The sequence below is a fragment of the Manis pentadactyla genome, chromosome 3 (assembly GCF_030020395.1).
Source record: "Manis pentadactyla isolate mManPen7 chromosome 3, mManPen7.hap1, whole genome shotgun sequence".
In the NCBI taxonomy this organism is placed as follows: domain Eukaryota; kingdom Metazoa; phylum Chordata; class Mammalia; order Pholidota; family Manidae; genus Manis; species Manis pentadactyla.
This window is the reverse complement of record NC_080021.1, coordinates 93,769,336-93,793,864: the sequence shown is the minus strand read 5'-3', so window position 1 is coordinate 93,793,864 and position 24,529 is coordinate 93,769,336. Positions and strand designations below refer to the sequence as shown.

General features: G+C 44.3%; 2 long non-coding RNA genes across 3 annotated transcripts in view; one reads left to right on the top strand and one right to left on the bottom strand.

Annotated features, from left to right (window-relative positions):
* Positions 1-10,159, bottom strand: part of LOC118915915 (uncharacterized) — a 58,862-nt gene extending 48,703 nt beyond the window's left edge. For both annotated transcript variants that reach the window (XR_005026227.2, XR_005026226.2), the window contains exon 1: positions 3,693-10,159. This is a non-coding gene — a long non-coding RNA (uncharacterized LOC118915915). The remainder of the gene's footprint in view (positions 1-3,692) is intronic.
* Positions 10,160-17,785: 7,626 nt separating this feature from the next.
* The window catches only part of LOC118912362 (uncharacterized), a 43,511-nt gene continuing 36,767 nt past the window's right edge, over positions 17,786-24,529 (top strand). The window contains exon 1 of the long non-coding RNA XR_008996339.1: positions 17,786-18,002. This is a non-coding gene — a long non-coding RNA (uncharacterized LOC118912362). The remainder of the gene's footprint in view (positions 18,003-24,529) is intronic.

Below are 24,529 nucleotides of genomic sequence, written 5' to 3'. Positions count from 1 at the left end.
CCATGTTGCTGCAAATGATTGGATTTGCCCTTTTCTTATAGCTGAGTAGTATTCCATTGTGTATATGTACCACATCTTCTTTATCCATTCATCTATTGATGGACATTTAGGTTGCTTCCAATTCTTGGCTATTGTAAATAGTGCTGCAATAAACATAGGGGTGCATCTGTCTTTCTCAAACTTTAAAGTGACTTTTGACAGTCTCATTCTCTGAGGACAAAGCTCCTCAAAGACATGTGCTGGGGAGTAGAGAAATGATGGAAAAGTTAAGAAACAATCCTGGGGCACAGAGCTGTGGTCTCTTGTGGCGTTATGGCTCACACTCGGCCAGGCTGGTGCCATGCCAGGAGATATAGGTAAGCAGGCAGAGCAATGGCAGTGCTGTGGCTGAATCTGAGGGTGAGGTGGTCCATACCTAGCCACAAAGGTGTGGATGAGAACAGGGGTGTGCATTTGTCTCATAGGAGCCCTCATCGAATGCTGGCAACTAAAGGAATCCCATGTCAGGGACCCAGGCTGGCCACAGGTAGGTGGACGTGGGACCAAAGAGAGAACCTGCTGCTGGATCAGCCAGGGTTCTCTAGAGAAGCAGGCTAACAGGATATGCCGAAAGAGACTGGCTCATGAAATTGTGGACCAGCTGTCTGCAGGCTGGGGCCTAGGACAACTGCTGGTGTAGTTCCAGTTCAAACCCGAAGGCCTGGGAAACAGGAGCACTGACATCCAAGGGCAGGGGAAATTGGATGTCCAGCCCAAGCAGAGAGAGCAAGGTCCCCCTTCCTCAGTATTGGTCCTATTTGAGCCTTCAGGACTGGATGAGGCCTCACACTGGGGAGGGTTCTGCTTTCTTCCATCTACCCATTCAACTGCTCTTCTCTTCCAGAGAAGCCCGCACACATACCCAGAATCATGTTTCACCAGCTTTCTGGGCATCTGCCCCATCAAATCAATGCAGAAAACCGACCATCACACCAGGTGGAATAGCTCAGGACAGAAAACGACAGAATTTCTAGGGTCATCCTAACAGGCTCCAAGAGCTTTCACCCTTGGCAGGGTCTGCTGGGCTGACGGAGATGCAGGAGAAGGAGCCCAGGAATGGGATGTTGCTTTCAGAGGTTGGGGCCCAGGCCCTCGGGCCCCTCTCCAGTTTCCCAAGGTGTAACCATCCCAGCCTCTTCTCTTTGCTCCCTTGGCCTCAGGGGTGATGCTATAGACATCTCTCTTTACCTGTTTAGCTACCAAGTTCGCAATTTCAAACCCATGTGAGTATTTGTACTAAATCTTCTCTGTTCAAGTAATGGCTGTGGGCTGTCCTCTCTGAACCCTGACCCTGCCTTTATGGTTTGTGGGCGTGAGTGATTTCACCCTGGCCTGTAGGAGGTTGGCAGGTTGGTGGAGGCAGTGGGAGAGATTGCAGGAACCATGGCAAGGGGGCAGAGGAGGTGAGGCAGCTCTGAGGGCAGCTCTACTCACTTCTGCTGCCTGAGAATTTTGGTGGCTTGGAGTAGGCAAGGGCCTGGGTAATGTTGGAAAGAAAAGTCAGGAAACCACTCCTCTCTCAGGGACTCAGAGTCCTAGGCATGCAGGCAGAGTCTGCTGACAAAAAGGTATGCTCCACACTTGGCTGGCTCATGGTGCCTGCTAATAGTCCTGCAAGGAGCCACCTGGCCCAGTGTGGGTCTAACTCCCGGCCCCTCTGCATGGTGCACAGCAGCCTTCCCATGCATGGTGAACAGGGCTGCTTGTCTGCTGGGTCTGCCGGGGCCTGTTAGGACCAGTAGAAGAGGCTGTGGGGGTCTGGCCTTCATGAGACACTGAATTACTCCAAGCCCAGCTTGGGCCCCATGCCCTTCCCTGAGTTGTCTCTCTAGAATCCTCAGTACCTACTGCAAACCTCTCCCTGGCCTGTCCCAACCAGTCCTCCAGGCAAGCACCAACCAGTTCTGCTGGCAGTGGCTGCTTTAACTTAAGCTGGGCCCTCCAGAGGCCCAGAAACTGCTGGAGAAGTGAGATCCTTGAGGGAATAAGGCTCCCTGTTGCAAGCTGAATTCATACTTTGAAACCATAATGCTCAGCACTTCTGAAGGGGACTATATTTGGAGATAAGGTCTTTACAGAGGTGATTAAATTCAATTGAGGCCCTAATTCAACCTGGCTGCTGTCCCTCTAAGAAGAGTTTAGGACACAGGGAGCAACCCCACGAGTGTGCGTGCACAGAGGGACAGCCACGTGAAGGGGATAGCCACGTGAGAGGCTGGCCAGCTGTCAGTCAAGGCAAGAAGTCTCAGAGGAACCCAACCCTGACAGTGCCTTGATCTTGGACTTGCAACCTCCAGAACTGCGAGAAAGTGGTGTCTGTTGTCTGAGCCACCCGAGTATACTAAGCCAGTCTCCATTACTTCCTCCAGCTGATTTGAATCCTGTACTGTTCAGATTTCCCTCTGTATTTGTTTCCTATGGAGGTGGTAACAAATTGCTACAAACTTAGTGGTTTTAAGCAACACAAATGTGTTCCCGCATAGTAATGGAGTTCAGAAGTCTACAAACAAGGTTTCAGCAGGCTGACTCCTCCTGGGGTCTGCAGGGGAGAATCTGTTTCCTTGCATTATTCTAGGGGCTGCCTGTGTTCCTTAGCTCATGGCTCCTTCCTCAGATTACTCTACCCTCCATGAACTGCTGCTGACTCTGACCCTCCCACTTGCTTCTTGTGCAGAAAAGCCAGCGGTGTGGTGCCAGTCTAGGCCTGAAGGCCTGAGAACCAGGAACTGGATGTCCCTTGTCCAGTGGCCCTGTGGTTACATTGGGCCCCCTGCGTAATGCAGGGTCATCCCCCATCTTGAGCCTTAAAACTTAATTACATCTGAAGAGTCCCTTTTGCCATGTAAGGTCACATGTTCACAGGTTCTGGGATTAGGGTGATGTCATCTTTGGGGGTGGTGTTTCCCTGCCGACAACATCAGCCCCTCCACGTGGCTCTGTGACTCATACCACCTTGCTTATTCTTGGAAGCTGCTGGGAAACCCAGAAGCCAGCAAGGAAACAAAAGATAATAGGGTCTCTGGCCTCCCACCCTGGCTACTGCCTTCTCTTGCACTTGGCTTCTACTGTGCGGAGCCCATGAAGAGATTGGGGAGGAGGGGGTACAGCTGGGGACTTGCCCTGGTCTCGTCCTGCTCTGAAAGCCCCTGCCTGCATGGCATCAGACATGCTGGAAAACTGGATGGAGCTATTTAAACCCAGGGGCTGGGCTAAGAGCTCTGCCATCGAGTGTAGGTGGCCCTAATAGTAGAGGCTTTGATGGTGCCTGAGAGGAGCTCCTCAGGAGGGGTGAGTGAGACGGTTAATTATGGCTCTTCTGTCACTTATCTGCTGTGGGGTGTGGAGGAGTCCCTCTGAGTGAATGGGGTAAGTCCCAAGGCTGGAGGTCACCCTGAGACCGATAGCCCTTCTGTGCCAGAAGGCGCTGCACACCCATGAGGCTCTGAATGCGAGTGTGGGCAGTGGGGCCAATTCACCCAGGGCTCCAGTGGGAACTGAACTTGCTGTCACCCTCAAGGCCATACCCATATATCTGCTCCAGAGACAGACCGGATTCCAGGTGTGGCCACTGCGTGCCAGCCTGAGGGATCCGTTCAGGGCTGGGAGGAGGCTGGGGGCTCTGCAGGAAGAGTGGGGCCTTGGGTGGGACTCACCAGATCCTTGAGGCCTCAGGCAAAGTTACACAACCTCTGGTCTCCATTTCCTGATCTGGAGATTGGAGCAGTGGCCACCCCTCCTCGGGTGGTGGTGAGGTCACACAGGCTAATTCAGGTAGGTTCCAGTAAATGAAGCCAGTCCAGGGCTCATCCTGGCACCTGGTGCGTAGTTCTCAGTGGTGTCAGCACATCAGCCCTCAGGAAGCCCAGCCTCTTGGCACCTGCCCCCAATTAGTGGCTTTTTCCCCCGTCCCAGTTCCTGCTCCCCATCCCGCCACCCCCTCCTCAGTCTCTGCGCAGAGGAGGCATCTGGAGAGTCTTGCCAAAAGGCTCATTTACCAGGGCGGTCCCAGCCAGGTTCCTGTTTGCCTAAACCAAAGCTTGCAAGTCCTTCAAAGGAACCTAGCAAACCCGGATAGAAAGGTTTGTTTTTGTTCTCATACAGAAGAAGGAGACAGACAGAAAAGTTTGCTGAGTAAGTCAGGCCCCATTAAGCTCGTAAAAAGGCCCTTTGTTCCAGCTGAGACAGGTGAAAAACTAGAAGTGGTGGAGGGCGTGGCCTTATCTCTGTTCAAACCATCAGGTGGGACTGGCACCACCCGCTTTTCCTGCCTGAGCCCCTGGCCTGGACCCTCCAGCAATGGATTGTGTGTTTGATAGCAGAGGACTGGAGAATGACTCAGCCAGAAGACTTGTCTTTTAGTCTAACTGGATTTTTATCTTAAAAAGAAACTATACATAGTACTTATTAGGCCACACAGTTCCTGCAGCACTTGCCCAGGCTGTACATCCTTGGGAACAATGCCCCTAAGGCTCCTGCCTCAGGTCAAACAGCTAGTTCCCACCTGAGCTGGGGCTGGAGGAGGCCAGGTCATTTGGTACTCAGCCTGGACTTAGCATGTTGTCCTACACTGTTATTCCTGACACTGGTGTAGGCAAGTTGGCTTGTTCCTAACCCTTTGTTTGTAGTAAAAAGAGATGTATATTAAGGTTGGTTTGTTCCTATTAAATCATAAATCCCTTCAGGCAGGTCACCAAATGACTGCCCCCTTTTGCAGTTGTGCAACCTGTGAGACTCAGTGTGGTGACCCTGCCTCCAGATAATCCAGTGGTATTAATTCATCCCTCCAGTACATGGACTGATGTGCTTGGGGGGAAATCATGCCTTTATCCTAAACTGGGTGGTTCTAATGTGCAGAATCCAGTATAATTGAGCCCAGCTGTGTTGAAAGACACCAGCAAGTAGGCCAGGAAGAAAGGGTCTCCCACCCCTGGACACCTTGGCTGCAGAAGGGGCCCATGTGCTCCCAGTAGGCCTGGCTGGGTGTCTGGGTGCATTGGCTAGGAACCAGCCCTTCAGTGCACAGAAGGGGAGGGTGCGTCTGGGCCTCTGGGATGGAGCTCTCAGTCCCAGGTTTCTGCCCGAGGCAGCTAAAGAAGAAAGGTCAGTTGCAGCTTCTGCCTTGACTCAGAGTTGAAGTGTGAGTGTAGGAGCTTTTCTCCCTCTGGCTCCAATTCCTTATCTGTTAAAAAAAAAGGCAGGGCAGGGCCTGGCCTACACCATTTCTTAAGGACATACTGAGCAAAAAGGGCTGGCTTTGTGAAATAGCTCTGGGGCTAGCTTCGTGTCACCATACTTGGTGTGACATGGTGTGCGGGCACCTCTGGGGACAGCTGGCCTGAGTGCTGAGACACAGTGGTGATTGCAGGGGCTGCACCTGGGAGCGTGCCATTCTTTCGTGCCACTAAAGAAATACCCTTCCCATCCCAAGTGTTTCTTTTGGAGTGAGACAGCCCTGAGTTAGGATTTTTTAAAAATAGCTTTTTGAGGTGAATTGACATATGAGAAACTGCATGTATGTAAAGTGAGCAAGCTGATACATTTTGACATGTGACTACACAAGTGAAACCATCACCCCAAACAAGACAGTGAACATAACGGTCACCCCCGAGAGTTTCCTCTGCCTCTCCTGCCCCTACATCCAGGCAACTGCTGTCAATGTTAACAAAGATACTTTCCATGTAAGATGTGTTAAGTCCGGAGGAGTGAGCCTGTGTGGTTGAGGAGAGGTTAGGAAGGGTTTTCTGGAGGATCGAGGATGGGACAAGCATTCAAAGGCATGGTAGGGGCAAAGGCCTTTATCCCTAAGTGACCTTTGGTCTTTGCCAGTGGAAAGAGCACTGGCAGGCCCAGGTTGGAACCCTGTCTGTGCCACTCTGCTGTGTGATCTTGGGCAAGTCTCTAACCTCCATCAGCCTCAGTTTTCCTATTTGGGAAATGAGGATAATGATAGCCCCTCCTAGGTTTGTTACGAAAACGAAATGAGTCTGTGCAAAGTACCCAGCATATGGTAGGCACTCAAAAAGTGGGGCTGCTGTACCTCCACTGTTTGTGAACTGCAGAGATGTCTACCAGAAGCATGTGCTCTCAACCCCCACAGGGCTTGGTGTCATCCTACATTTACTACTTGACTAGAGTACAGCTGAGGGGCCAAGAAGTGAACCACCCACTGTGCCTAGAGCTGATGTTTATTCAGTACTGACTGTTCATGCTGCTCTTCCCACCTAGCATTTCATCTTCCCTTTTCTGAACCCATCATTCAAGGATTCACCACCTCCAGGAAGCCCCCCTGATTAGGAATCTAGGACTCAAGTTGCTTTCCTTCTTAGACCCCTAATATTATCTGAGTTGTCACCATACAATCTCACAATCAAGAGTGCAGTGTTCTGCACTGTTTTCTGTGTTGTGCATCTCTATTTTGATTCCCATTTTGAGTACTAGTTTCTTAAGGTCTGGAATTTTGTCTCATGCTTCTTTGTGCCTTCAGCCTCATTCTTAGGACAGAGTTAAATGAGGGTAGGCATTCACCAAATAGGTGAGCAGTACTTTAGCTGGACACTGCAGAAAGTATCACGGCCAGTCCTCACGGCCATCCCACACATGGAGAATATTCCCAATGACAGAGGTAAGTGTGAGGCTGTATCTTAGTCAGCCAGCTGCTCTGACAGAACTCCACAGATGGGGCAGCTTATAAACAACAGACACTGATTCCTCTCAGTCCTGGAAGCTGGAAATGCAAGATCAAGATGTCAGCAGATTTCAGAGACTTCACAGACAGTGTCCTCACTGTGTCCTCACATGGAGGAAAGAGCAAGGGGCCTCTCTGGGGTCTCCTCTATAGGGACACTGATCCCATGATGGGGGCTCCACGCTCATGTCCTCATCACCTCCCAGAGATCCTGCTTCCTGACACCATCACATTGGGGATTAGGGTTCCAACATATGGGTCTGGGGGGACACACTTGGTCCATAACAGTCCATGTATGGTGACAACGGGGCTGCTGGTCATGCTAATCTGTCTCCCTGATGAGCAAAGTGCTTCAGCATGTGCCCCCAGGATGCCCACACTTGAAGGTGGCCCTCACCACCTGCAGCATTGCAAATAAGGCCCTTGGGTGGGTCAGCCACAGACACCATCAGGCAGCCAGCCCTCTCCTGCTAGGGTTCTGGCCAGTCATTGGGCCGGCACTATAGACTAGGAAGAGTGCCTTTCGGCTCCAGCACACTGGGCCCCCAGGTGTAGAACCGAGATGGCTTTTCATCAGCTCTCCATCACTGACTGGTCAGCCTGTGGTCTGACCCAGGGCACCCCCTGGGGGCTGTCATCTCTGTCCCATACACACATAGAGTGCCGCCTGCCAGACTGGGCTCCTTGTAGCTGCCCACCACGTGAAGTCCTCCTCAGCTGACCCCGTATGCTCTCCGGACCCTGTCTGCCCAGCTCTTTGATACCTGCTTTTGGAGTGACTCATCACCAGCGCTTCCTGTCAACAGCACACTCCTGGAGGAGGCCCAGGCCCTCCTTGGATCAACATGTTTTGAAATGAACTGGAAGGGGAAAACCATTATGCAAAGGGATTTGCAGGGGAAGAAGGAAGAAGGAGAAGGAGCCAGAACGAGCACAAGGCGAGCCAAACCACGAGCCTGGGTGACTGCTCAGCAGGTTGGCTGATGCGCCTCCTGCTCTGCTCTGCAGGGACCAGACCCCCTGTCCACTTGCTCACTCACCCCTCCTTCCCTACTTATTCACCCACCACCCTCCCAGGAGCCTTCCTGGCCCAGGGCAAGATCCTCACTGGAGGGCCCTTTGCATCATGGGCTGGCATGATGGGCAAGTGGTGTTCCAGGACACACCCTGATGTCTTCAGGAAACAAGGAGAGCAAGGCCTGGCTGTGGGCCCCACTGTGCTGCCTATTAGCTTTATGGACAAGTTACCCGAACTCATGGGATCTCAGTTCTACATCATTAAAGTGGGTGTGATGCCCACCTTCATGATCTCTGTGAGGACTAAAGCTGACTTAGGTGAAGTGCCTGAAACATACGTGATACTTATTACCTAATAGCTAATCTCACTTAATTAAAGTCTTCTTCTCTCAGATAAGCTCTCTGGGTCTTGTACTATAAAAAGAAACTGAGTTAGCATTCGGGCCTTTGGTGGACATGTGTGGCTCACTTGGCAGAGTGTGTCTATTGAACCTGGTCTGTCCTGGGATCCGCCATCCCCCGACCCTGACTTGGAGTTTGTATACATGTCTTATCCTATGGCCTCCCTCAGCAGGCCCAGGCCAGATGTGCAGCAGCCTCAGGGAGGCCAGTCCCCACCAGAATGCCTCTGTGGCCCCTCTCACCACCTGAAGGCAGGTGCCATCCCCAAGGCCATGGGACAGATGGTTGCCTGGGTGGAGATCTGGATCACTGGATGCCTCCTGGGGGCAGCATGGTTGGCCAGGGAGCAGGCCCCGGGAGGGCCCCCCTTGGGCTCTTAGCACATGGATTGCTGGCTGGCCACAGAGGAAGCCCTGGGCTCATGGGGAGACTCAGAAAAGAAACCTGCACCAGCCAGGGCTGCAGGGCACAGCCCCCTGGTTATAATTTCTAGAGGACACCTTTCACTCCAAGGAAGGGAAGGCTTTTCCATGGGTAACAACAAGTACTTCCTAGTCAGGGGGATCCCCTGCCCCCTACCCTCTCTGATCCTGCCTACCCAACCTCTGGTGCCAGAGGGGATGTTCAGCTTAAAGACACAGTGAAACCATGCTGTGCAATCACATCACAGTAGAGTAAGGAAGATTGCTTGTCTTCAGCTTCTGTCAAAGCAGACGTGTCTGAACTAACCCCCCACCGACCCCCACACTGACCTCCAACTACCAAGTCCTGCCCCAAATCTCTATACTCAGTGGACAGACCAGTTAAGCAGTGCTTCTCAGAAAGTGACATGCCGTCAAGGCTCATTCCTGTCCGGGTGTGTTCACGTTACAAAAGCATTCCTACACGGCATTTCTCCATTGGCCTTCTAACTGCTTCGTAGGGGTGGGGGGAGGAACGGCCTAGTCTTACCTCCATTTGATAAAGAAGGAAATAATTGCTTGAGGTTGCAAGGCTAGTAGGTAGCAGCTCTGGGAGAAGAAACCTGATCTTCTGGCTCCTTCTGCTAAGCTTTGTCTAGAAAAGGAGAGCTACCTCAGGAGTCTCTGCAGGTCCAAACAGACATCAGGTGACTGTGGGTCTGATCCTTTAAGAGTCTCTGGAACCCAAATCTGTACTTTTCAAACATTCTCTTGCACTACTGGTAGGAACAGGAGTTGGCATAATTTGTAGGAGTGAAATTTTGCAACATGCACCAAAAACTTTAAGGATGCCCATATGCTCTGGCCAATTAATTTCATGCTAGGAGTGTGTTTTAAAGAAATAATCAGAAACAGGTAGCAGGTTAAAAAGGGAGATATAGAGTTACCATGCGATCTAGCAAATCCTCTCCTGGGTGAAAAAGTCCATCCACACAGAGACAACTGCATGTGAAAGTTCACAGCAGCACTGTTTACAACAGCCCCAAGTGAAAATGACCCTTCGCAGTGGGTGGGTAAATGAAATAGGTCCATTTGTACAATGGGGTATTACTCAGAAATAAAAAGGAAGGAAGCAACAGGGCTAAGCCATCAAAGCATGCTCAGAGAAAGAAGCCAGGACCACACATTGTGTGATTCCATTTATATGTGGAATGTGTAGGATTTGTCTCTCTTGGCAAACTGATAGGGACAGAAGGTAGATCAGTGGTTGCTTAAGGCTGGGGTAGGCAAAAGGTGGGTCATGAAGACTGACTTACTAATGGGTATGGGGTTTATTTTAGGAGAACAAACACATTCTAAAATTAGATGGTGGTAATGGTTGTGCAACCCTGTGAATATACTTAAAATATAAAGTTATACCCTGCAAATGGGGGAATTGTATTGTATGTTGCTCAATAAAGCTGTTAAAAAAATGGGCACTAGAGTGTTTATCTTAGCATTTAAAAAACAATAATAACAAAATATTTGGAATTATTTAATCCCTAAGAAGACAGAATGACATTCCATAAATGAAATGTAAATCAGCCAGTAAATATAAAAGATAAGAATATTTTATACAATGAGGAAATGTTCATAATTTAATATTAAATGTAAAATATAAGACATATATAGTCCCAATTTTATTTTTAATTAAAAAAATCAAATGTTTTGAGAATTACATAGTTAGATGCAGTTTTAAGAAATAATATGAGAGATTCAGTGTACCCTTTACTAATTTTCCCCAATGGTAATATTTTTTTCTTTTAATTCTGCAGCATACTTTTTAATGGTTGCATGTTTATAGAAATAAAGCTGTTGGGTTATGTGATATGCATGTATTTTTTTTTTTGAGAGGGCATCTCTCATATTTATTGATCAAATGGTTGTTCACAACAATAAAATTCTGTATAGGGGACTCAATGCTCAATGCACAATCATTAATGAACCCCAAGCCTAATTCTCAACAGTCTCCAGTCTTCTGAAGCATAACGAACAAGTTCTTACATGGTGAACAAGTTCTTACATAGTGAATAAGTTCTTACATGGTGAACAGTGCAAGGGCAGTCATCACAGAAACTTTCGGTTTTGATCACGCATCATGAACTATAAACAATCAAGTCAGATATGATCATTCGTTTGATTTTTATACTTGATTTATATGTGAATCCCACATTTCTCCCTTATTATTATTATTATTTAAAATAAAATGCTGAAGTGGTAGGTAGATACAAGATAAAGGTAGAAAACATAATTTAGTGCTGTAAGAGGGCAAATGCAGATGATCAGGTGTGTGCCTATAGACTAAGTATTAATCCAAGCTAGACAAGGGCAACAAAACATCTACGGATGCAGAAGATTTCTCTCAAAACGGGGGTGGTGGTGGTGAGGTTCTAAGCCTCACCTCTGTTGATTCCCAATTTCTCACCTGATGGCCCCCCTGCGACTGTGCCTGTCTTAGATTGTTCCTCCCTTGAGGAATCTTACCCATTTCTAGCTAACCAGTCATCTTCCAGGGCCATACAGGGAAATGTAAAGTTGGTAAGTGAGAGAGAAGCAATATTGTTTGAAAAGGTTAGCTTTTTACTTCTTTGCAGATTTATGCCCTGTGGCTTCTATGCCCAGCATTTGTCTTGAGGTATCTTTACCACTTGGAAGAATTATGATACTCAGTAAATTCGATACGAGGCATGAATTCTATTTAAGGGTTGTAATTAGGAAGGAAGAAGAAAAGCTATAGAAGTAGCAGACGGAAGAAAACATGGGAAGATTGATTATTTCTTTGACATATCTTCTTGTAGAGTAACATAAGCATGTATAGGTTTTAAACTACTAATTAAATTGCGTACACACATTAACATAATTGGAATACAGCTAATCCCAATGGTAATATTTTGCAAAACTTTAGCTCAATATCACAACCAGGATATTGATATTGATCCACAAGGAACAGAACATTCCATCACCGCCTTGATACCCTCATGATCTTCCATAGCCACACTCATTTACCCCTTTGTTCCTGGCAATTATTAATCTCTTCTCCATTTCTATAATTTTGTCATTGCACAAATGTTATATAAATGGAAACATATAGTTACAACATTTTGGTATTAGATTTTTCACCCAGCGTAATTCTCTGGAGATTCAACTAGGTTATTATTTATGTGTCTAAAGTTCATTTCTTTTTAGTGCCGAGTAATATTCCATGGTGTGGGTATGCCATGGTATGGACTGCCATTCACCCACTGAAGAACATATGGGTTGTTTCCAGTTTGGGTCCATTATAAATAAAGATACTATAAAACATTTGTGTATCTTTTAAAGAGTGTGATTGTGCAGTGAGAGGAAGAGAAGGAGGAGAAGAAGAGGAAGAACTTGATGAAGGACAGGAGAGAACAGTCATTTAAAAAAAAATTGGTTGCAAAGTAATAAAATTCAGAAATTACAGAGCCCCCAAGTGGATTAAAGATGGTGGCATATGAAGGCAAGACGAAAACCTCCTCCCATAAACACATAAAAGAGGAAAGCACAGCAAAAGCAACTAGACCTGAAAATGACTTGAAGACTACAGAACAGACCCCCTACACCTGAGGAAGAAGAGAGGACAATGCAGAAAAGGGTGAGGTGGCAAAGCAAAGATGAGTGGGAACTTAGCTCTCCCCCCACCCCCAGTCTACAGGCAGGAGAAAGAGGAATGGAGCAGGGCAGTGGTAGGAGCCCAGGAGCACTGCACACTTGGTCCTGGAGATCTTCTCTGGGAGCATGAGCCCACATTACATTGGATTCTGGTGATTAGCAGGGATGGACACCGGGGACAGATGGAACACTCTGGGAGGCTGAGACTCCTGTGTGCTGCTGACAGACAACTCACTTGGCCCAGCAGCAGCAGCAGACTTTGCTGCCTTGCAGGTAGTCACAGACTCTCCCAGCTTGCCTGGCTCCATTTCGGTCCAACCAGAGAGCCACCTGGAGGAGCCAGCCCCAGGAGCTCCTTCCTCCCTGTGGGTGTCCAAACCCAGTGCTGCAGGTCCAGTTGGGGCAGAGCCACACATTGGTCCATCCACCCCATTAACTCTGCAGCCCCGTCATTGCTACAAGCCACGCAGAGGGCAGCCCCACCCACAACGAGCTCATCAGAGATTCCTGAGCTGATTACAAAGGCAACAGCAAAAGTAAACTGCCCACCCAGACTTAGTCCACCACAGATGCCAGACAGAAAGGTGCACCACCCACAGCATGCCAACAGCTGGAGCTCCAGCAAAATAGAACCAAGCACTAGAGAGTAAAGAATCTTGAGCTTCTGGGCACCATAGCACACCTTCTTCATGAAGCTATTTCCATAGGCCAGAAAGGATAGCAGGAGATCTAATATAAAGGAAGAAACACAGAAAACCTGAAAAAGAGCCACTCAGAGATGAAGAATATAGTATCTGAAATGGAACATATAATGGGGGAATTTAAAAGTAGATTGGAGAAGATGGTAAATGAAATGGAAATTAGACAACAGGAAAACAAAGAAGCTGAGAAACAGAGAGAAAAAGGGATCTCTTGGAATGAAAGAATGATAAGAGAGCTATGTGACCAATCCAAACGAAACAATATTCACTAAATGCATACCAGGAGGAGAAGAGAAAGAAAAAGGGATAGGTCATGGAAGCACAGAGATCCCTAACAAAAGGAATCCCAGCAAGACAACACCAAGACATATAATAATTAAAATGACAAAACCCAACTAATTACCAAGCAAGTAAGAAATTAAAACAAAACAAAAGAAGCAATATCAGCTATATATAAAATCAGTCAAAGGACACACAAAAAGTGCAGTTATGACATCTAATAAGAAAAATGTGGAGGAGGAAGAAGAAGGAAAAAAAGTACCTTTAGATTGTGTTTGAAATACAATAATCAGCAATTTAAGACAGACTATTATATTGTAAGGAAGCAATCATTGAACCTTTGGTAACCACAAAACTAAAGCCTACAATAAATATGCAAACAAAAAAATTAAATTAATTTAATAAAAAAGAAGAGAGAAATCCAATTATAACACTAAAGAAAACCATCAATAACAAGAGAAGAGTATAAGAGAGGAAGAATGGAATAGAGAAGAGCTATGAAAAACAGCTAGAAAACAATTAATAAAATGTCAATAAGTACATTTCTATTAATAATCACCTTAAATGCAGATGGACTGAATGCACAATCAAAAGACATAGAGTGGCAGAATGGGTAAGGAAACAAGACAAATCTATATGCTGCCTACAAAAGACTCATTTCAGACCCCAAGGCATACACAGACTAAAAGTGAAGGGATGGAAAAAGATATTCAAATAATAGGAAGAAAAAAGCAGGAATAGCAGTACTTATATCAGACAAAGTTGATTTCAAAACAAAGAAAGTGACAAGAGATAAAGAAGGGCATTACATAATGATAAAGGGGTCAGTCCAACAGAGGATATAACCATTATAAATATCTATGCACCCAATATAGGAGCACCTAAATATGTAAAACAAATACTAATAGAATTAAAGGGGGGAATAGATTGCAACACATTCATTTTGGGAGACTTTAACACACCACTCACATCAATAGACAGATCAACTAGACAGAAAATAAATATGGAAACAGTCAATGAACAATACATTTGATCAGATGGACTTAACAGATTTCTACAGAACTCTCCACTCAAAAGCAGCAGGACACACATTTTTCTCAAGTGTATATGGAATGTTCTCCAAAATAGATCACATACTAGCTCACAAGAAGAGCCTCAATAAAAGAATAAAGATCAAAATTGTATCACACAGCTTCTCAGACCACAATGGTATGAAACTATAAATCAATTACACAAAGAAAACAAAAAGACCTACAAACACATAGAGGGAAAACAACATGCTTCTAAATAATCAGTGGATCAATGAGCAAATTAAAATAAAAATAAAGCAATATATGGAGACAAATGAAAAAAAAAAAAACACAATAGCCCAAAATCTGTGGGAGGTGGCAAAGGCAGATCTAAGAGGAAATTACATAGCAATACAAGCTTACTTCAAGAAAAAAAGAACAATCCCAAATAAATAGTCTGAAATCACAATTTAAAAATCTAGAAAAAGAAAAGCAAATGAAGCTCAAAAGTAGTAGAAGGAGGGACACAATAAAGATCAAATCAGAAATAAAAGAGAGCAGAATAAAACAATGGAAAAAAATCAAAGAAACCAAGTGCTGGTTCTTTGAGAAAATAGATAATCCCCTAGCCAGACTTACCAAGAAAAAAAGAGAATGTACACAGATAAACAGAATCAGAAATTAAGAAGGAACAATCACAATGGATACCACAGAAATACCAAGAATTATTAGAGAATACTATGAAAAATTATACGTCAATAAATTGGACAACTTAGAAGAAATGGATGACTTCCTAGAAAAATACAATTTTCCAAGATTGATCCAGGAAGAAACAGAAAATCTGAACAGACCAATTACCAGCAATGAAATCAAACTGGTAATCAAAAAACTCCCAACAAACAAAACTCCAGGTCCAGATGGCTTCACAGCCAAATTCTACCAAATATTTAAAGAGCTAGTACCCATCCTTCTTAAAGCATTCCAGAAAGTAGAAGAGGAGGGAATACTTGAAACTCATTCTATGAGGCCAGCATCACTCTACTATCAAAACAAGGCAAAGATACCACATAAAAGGAAAATTACAGACCAATATCCCTGCTGATCACTGATGCAAAAATCCTCAACAAAATATTAGCAAACCAAATCCAAAAATACATCAAAAGAGCATCCATCATGACCAAGTGGGTTTTAATCCAGGGATACAAAGATGGTATAATATTTGTAAATCAATCAATATTATATACCACATTAAAAAAAGGATAAAAATCACACAATCATCTCAATAGATGCTGAAAAAGCATTTGACAAAATTCAACATCCATTCATGATAAAAACTCTCAACAAAATGGAAATAGTGGGCAAGTACCTCAACATAATAAAGGCCATATATGACAAACCCATAGCCAACATCATACTTCATAGTGAAAAGCTGAAAGCATTTCCTCTAAGATAGGGAACATGACAAGGATGCCCACTCTCACCACTTTTATTCAACACAGTTCTGGAGGTCCTAGCCATGGCAATCAGACAAAACAAAGAGATAAAAGGCATCCAGATTGGTAAGGAAGAATTTAAACTGTCACTGTTTTCAGATGATATGAGATTGTACATAAAAAACTCTAAAGAATCCATCAAAAAACTACTAGAATAACTGAATTCAGCAAAGTTACAGGATACAAAATGAATACACATAAATCTGTTGCGATTCTATATACTAAAGATGAACTAGCAGAAAGAGAAATCAGGAAAATAATTACATTTACGATTGCATCAAAAAGAATAAAATACCTAGGAAAAAACCTAATCAAGGAGGTGAAAGACCTATACCCTGAAAACTATAAACCACTCATGAGAGAAATTAAAGAAGATACCAATAAATGGAATTACATCCCATGTTCACGGATAGGAAGAATTAATATTGTCAAAATGGCCATCCAAGCCTAAAACAAACTGCAGATCCAATGCAATCTCTATCAAAATACCAACAGAATTCTTCAATGAACCAGAACAAATAGTTCTCAAATTCATATGGAACCACAAAAGATCCTGAATAGCTAAAGCAATCCTGACAAAGAAGTACAAAGCTAAGGGGATTATTCTCCTTGATGTCAAGCTCTACTATCAAGCTACAGTAATCCACACAGTTTGGTACAAGAACAGATCCATAGATCAATGGTACAGAATATAGAGCCCAGCATATAAAAGTGTAGGCAAAGGGTCTGTTTGTGTTTATACAGAGGATCAAAGCCTAATTGGGCTACCCCAAAAATGAACTAAGATACGATATGAAAAAGAACTTCCAACATCAGCACTCTCTGGAAGACTCATGCCAGAAGATGATCATCAAAAAACCCCAACAAAGATCCACGCACTGCTACAGCTGTAGATGCACTCATCCCACCAGTTCCTGGACTTGCCATGGGAATGAGGAAGGAGATATCTAAGCTGGCCTGTGCATACAATAAAACAACAAATTTGACTGGATCTATACTGTTGGAACTCAAGCAAGAATTAGGAGAAGTGCAAATTGTAGCACTCCAAAATCTTACAACTACAGACTATTTACTGTTAAAAGAACATAAGGGATGTGAACATTCCCCAGGAATGGGTTGTTTTAATTTGTCTGATTTCTCTCAGACTGTTCAAGTTCAGTTGGACAATATCCACCATATCATAGATAAGTTTTCACAAATGCCTAAGGTGCCTAACTGGTTTTCTTGGTTTCACTGGAGATGGCTGGTAATTACAGGTATGCTTTGGTTACGTAACTATACTCCTATTATGTTAATGTGTGTGCGCAATTTAAGTAGTAGTTTAAAACCTATCCATGCTGAAGTTACTCTACAAGAAGATATGTCAAAGAAATAATCAATCTTCCCATGTTTTCTTCCGCCTGCTACTTCTATAGCTTTTCTTCTTCCTTCCTAATTACAACCCTTAAATAGAATTCGTGCCTCATAGTCAAATTTACCAAGTATCATAATTCTTCCAAGTGGTAAAGATACCTCAAGACAAATGCTGGGCATAGAAGCTACAGGGCATAAATATGCAAAGAAATAAAAAGCTAACCATTTCAAACAATAAGGCTTCTCTCTCACTTACCAACTTTACATTTCCCTGTATGGCCCCGGAAGATGACTGGTTAGCCAGAGACGGGTAAGATTCCTCAAGGGAGGAACAACCTAAGACAGGCACAGTCACAGGGGGGCCATCAGGTGAGAAATTGGGGATCAACAGAGGTGAGGCTTAGAACCTCACCCCCCGTTCTGAGAGAAATCTTCTGCATACGTGGATGTTTTGTTGCCCTGGTCTAGCTTGGATTAACACATAGTCTACAGGCACACACTTGATCATCTACATTTGCTCTCTTACAACACTAAACTATGTTTTCTACCTTTATCTTGTATCTACCTACCACTTCAGCATTTTATTAAAAATAATAATAATAAAGAGAGAAATGTGGTATCCACATATAAATCAAGGATAAAAATCAAATGAGTATTCATATTTGAACTGACTGTTTATAGTTCATAATGCATGAGCAAAACCGAAGGTTTCTGTGATGGCTGCCCTTGTACTGTTCACCATGTAAGAACTTATTCACTATGTAAGAATTTGTTCTCCATGTAAGAACTTGTTTGTTATGCCTCAGAAGATTGGTGACTGACGAAAATTAGGCTTGGGGTGGATTAATGATTGTGCATTGAGCATTAACTCCCCTATACAGAATTTTATTGTTGTTAACAACCATTTGATCAATAAATATGAGAGATGCCCTCACACACACACAAAAAAAGTATACACTTCCATTGGTAAAATAATATGTAACCGGGATGTAATGAATATAGTCAAGATATTGTAACAGCTTGGTATGGTGATAGCTGGTACCTAGAATTGTCAAGTATATAAATGTTGAATCACTATGTTGTATACCTGAAACTAATGTAATGTAATACCGTGTGTCAACTACCCTTCAATAAAAAAATAATTATCTACAAAAAAAATAAATAAATAAATAAAAAATAACCAATGTGAAAAAAAAGAATATAGAGCCCAGATATAAACCCACACATCTATGGTCAATTAATATATGATAAAGGTGCCATGTATATACAATGGGAAAATGACAGACTCTTCAACAACTGGTATTGGCAAAAATGGACAACTATATGTAAGAGAATGAAACTGGATTATTGTCTAACTCCATACACAAAAGTAAACTTGAAATGCATCAAAGACCTGCATTTAAGTCATGAAACCATAAAACTATTAGAAGAAAACAGGCAAAAATCTCTTGAATACAAGCATGAGCAACTTTTCCCTGAACATATCTCCTTGGGTAAGGGAAACAAAATAAAAAATGAAAAGTGGGACTACATCAAAGTAAAAAGCTTCTGTACAGCAAAGGACACCATTAACAGAACAAAAAGACATCCTACAGGATGGAAGAATATATTTCTAAATGACTCATCTGATAAAGGGTTGACATCCAAAATATGTAAAGAACTCACACACCTCAACACACAAAAAGCAAATAACCCAATTAAAAAATGGGCAAAGGACTTAAACAGACACTTCTCTAAAGAAGAAATACAAATGGCCAACAGGCACACAAAAAGATGCTCCACATCACTAATCATCAGGGAAATGCAAATTAAAACCATAGTGAGGTATCCCTACACACCAGTTAAAATGGCCACTATCTAAAAGACAAGAAACAACAAATGCTGGAAAGAATGTGGATAAATAGGAACTTTCCTATACTGTTAGTTGGAGTACAAGTTGGTGCAACTGCTGTGGAAAGCAGAGTGAAGGTTCCTCAAAAAACTAAAAATAGAAATACCATTTGACCCAGTAATTCCACACCTAGGAATTTACCCGAAGAAAACAAAATCCCTGATTCAAAAGACATATGCACCCCTATGTTTATTCCCACACTGCTGCAGTAGCCAAGATATGAAAGTAACCTACGTGTCCATCAGTAGAGGAATGGATAAAGAAGATGTGGTACATTTACACGGTGGAATGTATTCAGCCATAAAAAGAAAAGAAATCCTCCCATTTACAACAACATGGATGGATCTAGAGGGTATTATGTTCAGTGAAATAAACCATGCAGAGAAAGTCAAATGCCATATGATTTTACTTATTTGTGGAATATAAAATAAAGCAAATGAGAAGGAGCAAAACAGCATTTGATCCATAGACACTGAGAAGTGACTAGTGGTTATGAAGGGGGAGGGATTGGGGGGGATAAAAGGGCAGACTGATAAAGAAAAAAGGAATAAAAAGATAGAGAAGTGTGAATGTAAGCTTTAATTTTCTGGGACAAAAGCCTAGTTGTGTGGTTATTGCATCTTTGCATGTTTTTTTTTCTTAAAAATCTGCCAAATCCTTTTCCAGAGTGGCTGCGCCATTTTCATTCCTAGCAGAGACTGAGCAATCCAGTTCCTCCACTTCATTTTCAGCATTTGATGTTGTCACTATTCTGACTTTAATCATTCTGGAGGAATATCTCTGTGTGGTTTAATTTGTATTGTCCTAATGAATAATAATGTAGAGCACCTTTTCATGTGATTATTTGACACTCTTTTCTCTTCTTCAGTGAAGGTCTTCTCGTGCTTTTTGACCATCAGTTTTTAATTTTATTTTTTTCTCTTTTTTTTTTTTACTGTTAGTTTTGAGAGTTCTTTGTATATTATAGATATTAACTAGTGCCATGTCAAATATGTGGTTGCAAATATTTTCTCCTAGTCTGTAGGTTGTCTTTTCGTTCTCCAGACAGGGTCTTTTGGGGAACATAAGTTTTTAATTCTGATGGAGTCCAGGTTATTATTTTTTTCCTTTTAAGAACTCTTTGCCTAGCCCCAGACCCCAAAGATCTTTTTCCTTAAAGTGTTACAGTTTTACCTTAAGTCTGTGATCCATTTTGTGTTAAATTTTTGTATAAGGTATGAAACTTACGTTAGGTCCAGGTAATTTAATTTTCTGACCCAATTGCTCCAGCACCATTTGCTGAAAAGTCTGTCTTTCCTCCCATGGACTATCAAATGTCAGTTGCATATATTTATGTGGGCTTATTTCTGGCTTCTTTATTCAATTCCACTGCTCTATATTATGCCCATCTCTGTGCCAACCATGCCACAAAGTCTGGACTCCTGTAGATACATAATAAGAATTGAAATTGGGTGCATTGATTCCTCCCACTTTTTAATTTTTTTCCAAAATTGTCTTAGCTATTATAGTTCCTTTGCCTTTCCATATAAATTCTGGAATCATCTTGCCATATCTACAGAAATCTTGCTGGGATTTTGATAGGAATTGCTATTTGTCAATTTAAGGAGAATTGGCATCTTTAATGTTGTCTTCCATTACTGAACACAGTGTGTCTTCCCCTTTGTTTAGATCTTCTTTGATTTCTTTCAACATTTTGTAGTTTTCAGCATGCCAGTGCTATATGTATTTTGTTCCATGTCCTCTGTTTACAGGTCATAGTTTTGTGACCATAGACCCTGGGGAAGAAGCTTTTTTGAGGACAAGGACTTTGTTTTGCTCTTCATTGGCTCCTCAAAGGTGTTCCAGTAGAGCCTGTTAACTGAGTAGTAAACATAGAGGTATAGATTTCTGGCTTCTGTAGAAAGCCAGACAAAAACAGATGAAATTAGAGAAAAAAACAAGAGTTAGGAGGGATTCCCAAACGACTGGCATGAGCCTCTGTTCTTGGTTTCCCTGTGTGTCTGAGATACAGGATATTTCAAGGGAACTTCCCCTCTGGGGCATGCCTGCAGAAACAAAGGCAGAGGCCTGGATGAGCTCCTACTGTTTCTGGCCTTGCTCCTGCCCTGTGGCCAGAAGGGAAAGGCCACTCAAAGGCTTTCATGCTACAGGAAGGAAAGCAATCTGTAATAAGGCTCTGTCCAGAGACCAAATTCTTAAACAACTTGTGATAAATAGGAAAATATGTTAGGTCAGCATGGCTGAACTGTTTGTGGAAAGAATTGCAAGGCACCAGGAAAGATAGGGGGAGAGCCAGGAGTGAGAGAAATGAAGGCACAGAGACAAAGCCATAGGAAGGTTGGAGAGAAGACAAAGGAGAAAGAAAGGGAGAGGCAGAGATCTCAGATAGACAGATGACAGTGACAGCAAGGGGGGGTGGGAGAGAGGAGAGAGTCAGAGAGGGAGGAGGAGGGAAGGGGACAAGGTGAAGAATGGAAAGAAAACAATGAGAAGATTTTCAGAGAATTGAAGACGGTGAGCATTAGAAATAGAACATGGACAGCATGGACGGGCTGGTGAGACAAGTCCCCAAATCGGAAAACGGACGGATTGTGGAGAGGCAGAGGTTGGAGGATATAAACTGAGCAGACGCTCAGCGCCACAGTATCTTTCCTTGACATTTGTGAAGAGCCCAATTTTACTCTGTTTGTGACCTGTGAACATGGCCTTGGGGTAACCTCTAGGGCTGAGGATCTGGGGCTCCGACATGACTTCTCTTTGTCCTCTGAGGGGAGAAAGATGGACCCAGAATCTGATGTTTGGGAGAGTTAGACACTCCTGGCATTCAGTTTTTCACCCAGAGGTGGATTTACCTTGATGACAGGTGAGCTTGAGCATCTGCTTCAGGCCCTGTCTGGTGGGACCCATTCCAAAGCCCTACAGTGTGTTCACAATGTCCTATGTTTTGAACAATTTGCAAAGGACGTCTGTTTAGTGCAGTCCAGGCTGCTTTCCCTTCCCACTCTGATGTAAGCAGTTTGCAGCCACTTCGTGCAGTTAAATTATCCAGATGTCCTGGTAGAAAAATGGCTTCTGGCATAGTGACACGAAGGTACAGAGCCTGTGCTGATACTGCCACACAAATGTATCCTGTGCAAATAGGCCCCAGAGGCTGGACAGTGGAAACAAATGGGGTTTGAAATTTATATACAGAGTCAGAAGGTGGGCTGAGGAAAATTGCTGCACCCATCAGAGGTAAAGTAGTAAGTGCAGGATTTAGTTCTTTTCAGGCCTAAGAAAACGGAGGTTCTCATCTACTGGGAATGTTTGCCATAACATAGCCTGTGCAGTCATGAGGGCACCAGCCATGCCTCTTTTTCTCACTTGGATGACACCACCAGTACCAGAGAGGTTTGAATGCTGAGGCATCTGCAGCTCACCTGTGGGTGTGGCTTGCTCACCTAGCTGAGGGCAGGAGTTTCTCAGTCTCTAGAAAACAGCACAGTATCAGGCACATAGCAGACTTTCAACAAATAATTGTAAATGCATGGATGAATGAAATATGCATTGAAAGAAATACTTTCATTCTCCAGAAGCCATCACTATGCCTTTGTTTTTGCTATAAAAGAGCCCTGATTAAAATAAAGCTTTAACTCCACAGGAAGGAGCTGTCCTCTCTTCCCAGTAGCGCCCTCCCTTCCAGCAGGTTGCTGGTGAGAGGTGAGGTTGTGGATGGGGTCAGATGCCACATGCCCTTCCTTTGACTGTGGACTGTCCTGCGTTCTGGGTTAAAGAAGTCTGGGTTAGCTCTATGGAGTCCTGGATGCCCCACAGCTTTGAAATTGAGGGCGTGCTTGTTGCAAAACTTCCTTCCCTGTTTTGTTCCCTGTTAGTGGAAACTTATGTTTGGGAACATACCAACATTTCCCCACAGGTTTTGGGTTGCAGATAGTCTTGCTCCATCCTAGGGTCTCTCCTTTGGGAACACTGTTTTATTTTGTAAGTTATGACTGTGCTATATCTGGGACTTACATAAGGCCACAAGACTCTGGATTCAAGAACCAAAATTCTACTTGCAAAATGAGGCAGAGGACTTTGGCCAGGGGGTTTTACAGGGACAGCCTGGTTCTCAGGCATGCTGTAGGTGTCTCCAGGAGAGCTAGCAGAGTTTTCATGCATAATCTGTGGCACTTACAGGGCCAGCCCATGCAGAGCCATCAAGGGAGATTGGAAAGCAGAGCCCGCTCCCATGGAGAGGGGCGCTGTTTGGGCTACATTCTCTCCAGTTGGGTCTCCTCTGCAGACATTGCAAAATCTGTGCTATTGTGAAATTCTTCACATCTAATCAAAATCTCCTCTGCAGATGTTGGAGACCATTTCTTGGGTTTAGGTCTTACTGGAAAAGTTGATCCATGAGTCCTTACCAGCTTCTGCCTACTGTCCTTTTCTGAGTTGAAAGACCTTCATGCAGTCACTTTGCGTTCCTTTGGCAGGGGTGATGGCGAGTGCAGAGGGGCCGCTGGGGGAGAACTTGGGGTCTCAGGCCGGGCTGATCGTGCATTCTGGATTGTTGGGACCTCTTTCCCCACACGATCTCCCTCCTGGCTGAGAGAGCCCAGGCAAAGGTCTAGGGCTTCAAGCCTGCCTTGGAAGTGGGAGCTGAGGATGAGTGGGATGACAGGGAAGAGACCAGGTTGTGGCAACAGGGGAGTGAAAAGTAACAGGAAGAGGGAAATGGATTCCTAAGGTGGAGAGGCAGAGCTTGGGGCGAATTCAGGGAAGGAAGAGGCGAAGAGGACCTGGACAACTGGCTTGATGGTATCATCCTTGACCGAAATTGAGCTGAGAAGGAGAAGGGTTGTTTTATTCTGATGGATGGAGGACAGGGAAGGAGGGACAAGATAGTAAGGTCCATTTTTTCAGTCTTGTTGATTTTTAGGTAATGGTACTCAACGGCCAGCAGAATGAGTTTGGGGCTGGGCTGGGAAGAAGACCTGGGGAGCCATCTGTGTACCCGGGTGCATGAAGACATAAAAGTGGGTGAAGCAGCTCAGGGGGAGTGCGGAGCATGGACGGAGATGGACCAACAACAGCGCCTAACTCACTCGCTGCTGAGCAGGCCCACCAAGGGGCCCAGACTTGGCTTAAGCTCTGCCATCACCACCATGACATTCTTAGTAATTTTTATGTTGTTAAGATACAGGGGTTGGAAGTCTGAGATCCAGGCCAGCAGGGCTGGTTTCTCCCGAGGTCTCTCTCTGTGGTTTGCAGGCAGCCATCTTCCCTGTGTCCTCACATGGTCGTCTTTCTGTGTCCAAATTTCTGTTTCTTATAAGGACACTAGTCATACTGGATTACAGCCTACCCTAATGGCCTCATTTTACCTCCAGGAAGACCCTATCTCCAAATGAGGTCACGTTCTGGGGTTCTGGGGCTCAGGACCCTAACATGTGAATTTTGGAGGGAATGTAATTTAGCCCATAGCAGAGGACATGTGTCTGTCCTGATTGCCTGTCCTCTGGCTCCTGTGGTGTGAGTCTGGATGGGTGGCGGGGCTCCCTCCACAACAGTAGCCGAGAGGCTCAGATGACCAGCATCTGTAGTCAC